This window comes from Anabrus simplex, chromosome 6 (genome assembly GCF_040414725.1).
Source record: "Anabrus simplex isolate iqAnaSimp1 chromosome 6, ASM4041472v1, whole genome shotgun sequence".
NCBI classification, from domain to species: Eukaryota; Metazoa; Arthropoda; class Insecta; order Orthoptera; family Tettigoniidae; genus Anabrus; species Anabrus simplex.
In genome coordinates this window covers 26,786,400-26,789,405 of record NC_090270.1, presented here as the reverse complement: position 1 = coordinate 26,789,405, position 3,006 = coordinate 26,786,400, and the positions used below count along the sequence as shown (strand labels likewise).

The 3,006-nt window shown below is 45.3% G+C and overlaps 1 pseudogene; it reads left to right on the top strand.

Moving 5' to 3' along the window:
• Window positions 1-659: 659 nt before the first annotated feature.
• On the top strand, window positions 660-2,158 carry LOC137501174 (prostaglandin reductase 1 pseudogene; annotated as a pseudogene).
• The last annotated feature ends 848 nt before the right edge of the window (window positions 2,159-3,006 follow it).

Genomic DNA, 3,006 nt, shown 5'->3' with positions numbered 1-3,006 from the left:
CTGTGGTTAACAGGTGACTAAAATGGGAGCACCAGGCTCATAACTTGGCAACGTGGGTTGTTGACTACTGCGGCCTCTAGCTTCTTCCGCTAACTTCTGGCTTGTTCCTTACTTTCATATTCCCGATGTGACTTTCACTGGTCAACATTTGTTATCGTAGGTGTGAGCTTGCATTCGGAGGATAGTGGGTTCGAAACCCACGTTCGGCAGCCCTGAACTTAGTTTTCCGTTGTTTTTCATTTTCAAAGTAGTCAAATACTCGAATTGTGCCTTAATTAATGCCACGCACGGTAGTTTCAGTCCCACTCCTAGCCCTTACTTACCACATTGTCGCCATATGACCTACCAGTGTCGGCGCGACATATAAAGCAAAGGAGAAACACTTGTTCTTTTCCAATCCTGGCGAAGCGTGCAGAATCTTTCGTTTTTCACACTTTTGTGGCCCTGATCACGCCTCGTCTGAGTGGATGATTCCACTTATCACCACTGCAACGAGCTGTGTAAATTCTGTTAACTTTATCTGCCGCAGGGATTACCCATCCCATGAGTGACTTGGCACTTCTTATCGCAGCCCCACTCAAGGCCGGCTAATGAGTGCGCAGTTGTTTGCTTCGCAAGGCTGTTTATTTTAAAATGATAAGTCATTCGACAGCCTGGCTCTGTGTATCAATATGTCTAGTCACGATACATGGACAGTTTGCTCACGCAGTATAAATACGAGACACTTACCAGGAGAATAAATACTCCAGTGCTGGTGTTAGAGAACGCTGCGACAGAACAATTCAACATGGTGAAGACGCGGAAGTTCATCATGGCCAAGCCCTTCCAAGGCGAGCCTAAAGAAAATTATCTTCAGCTGGTGGAAGAAGAACTTCCGCCACTCAAGGATGGGGAAATCCTTTGTGAAGCTGTGTGGCTCAGCGTAGACCCTTACATGAGACTATATGCCAAACAATGTCCTACGGGCAGTACAATGGACGGAGGTCAAGTAGCGAAAATAATTGAAAGTCGCAATAAGGACTTCCCTGTTGGGAAATACGTTGTGGGTGACCTCGGATGGCAGACGAAGACAGTTCACAACCCACAGCAGCCATCCAACTTCTTTAATAGACCTACTTTCCTCCTTCCAGACTTCGGTGAACTTCCTCTGTCATTGGCGTTGAGTGTATTGGGTATGCCTGGCAATACAGCATATTTTGGTTTCCTCGAGATCTGCCAGCCCAAGGCCGGTGACGTGGTGGTGGTGAGCGGCGCCGCGGGGGCGGTAGGTAGCCTGGTGGGTCAGATCGCCCGCATCAAAGGCTGCAAGGTGATAGGTTTTGCTGGCTCTGACGACAAGGTACGCTGGCTTAAGGACGAACTGCACTTCGATGCCGCCTACAACTACAAGAAGACGGACGTGGACGCGGCACTGAAAGAAGCGGCACCCAACGGTGTGGATTGTTACTTCGACAACATTGGTGGCGTCATGAGCAGCGTCGTCTTAAGTCACATGAATTCGCGGGGCCGAATCGCCGCGTGTGGCTTTATCAGCGCGTACAACGCGGACGACAAAGAACTGCCTTTAGCGCCAGTTGTGCAGCCCTCGATGGTGTTCAAGGAATTGAGGATGGAGGGATTCATCGTCTATCGCTGGTTGGATCGCTGGAATGAAGGTATTCAGCAGATGAAGAAGTGGGTCGAGAATAAACAGCTGGTCTACCGCGAGACCATCACGGAAGGGTTTGAGAACATGCCCAAGGCATTCATCGGCGTGATGCGAGGTGAGAACACGGGCAAGGCAGTTGTTAAGGCCTAAATGACTTTCCTCTGGAAGTGAAGTGGTACCAATATTATCTCGTGTTAAGAAATTCATTATGTGGGCAATGTTACGTACTTGTGGGCGTAAGTGTTGATAGTTTGACGCCGATAACGTAAGTCACAAAGTAAATATGAGTAATTTTATTATTTTTTAAATTGTACGTATGTGTGGGGAGTCCGGTGCCTTGGGGTATACCTGAGACGTGTTCTCACACAAAACTGTCGCTCCGGTGACTTCAATAATTACGATGGAATGCGAAAGCACATGAAGAAACCAACTTAAGTGGCAATGCGGTCTCAAATTGTATGTGTCCCTCAAAATTGTTATCAACATAGAAAATAAATATCATGCCGAAAAGTGTGCAATGTTCTACTAAGTGCTGTTGGGTTCCTCTGACATGAAGAATAATAATTTCTGTAGCCCTTAATTTTATCAGTTCGGTAATTAATTTCACTGGCTATGTTACTTTAATAATCGTCGCCCGTCTCATAATTAGTGCATTTTGAATTGTGTCTAATTTGACCTGCGATGTGTGTTTAATCATTTTTTTAGATATCTGGAAGCCTTCAATGCTTATCGTTTCAAAAAAGGTGCTTACGTCTTACGAAAGCCACCGTAAGTGCTCTTTTGATACTCCATTGTTGTGAGTTGCTACCGTCTTCATACTGGTCAGTGAGGTGCCATTTCAGTACAAGTAGAAGACCGGGTAAGTAAAGACCAGGTAATTAATTTAATAAAATACTAGTCGACTCGTGCTGCACCGCAGCATTGTTAGGCTATAAATGGGACTCGTCTTGATATGTCTGTCGTAGTCATATTATTTTGTTATGTTTACGAACATTTAATAAGAAGCGTGTTACAGTATGCCGCGGTTCGTAGTCGGAATTGAATAATTCTGACGTCGTCTGTTTGGTAAAAATCTATCAGTATATTCGCTTGTTTTATCCTGCAGTTCTTGGAGTAAAGCTTGGTTCGGATATGGTTTTCCGTGGTTTCCCATTTTCACACCAGGCAAGTGTCGGAACTGTACCTTAACTAAGGCCACGGCCGCTTCCTTTCACTTCCTAGGCCTTTCCTATCCCATCGTCGCAATAAGACCTATCTGTGTCGGTGCGACGTAAAATAAATAGCAAAAAAAATGCTTGGTTCTGTGTCGTAGAAGGCAATGGTATTTTTAATCACAGTTCTTCTATATAAAATGGTTG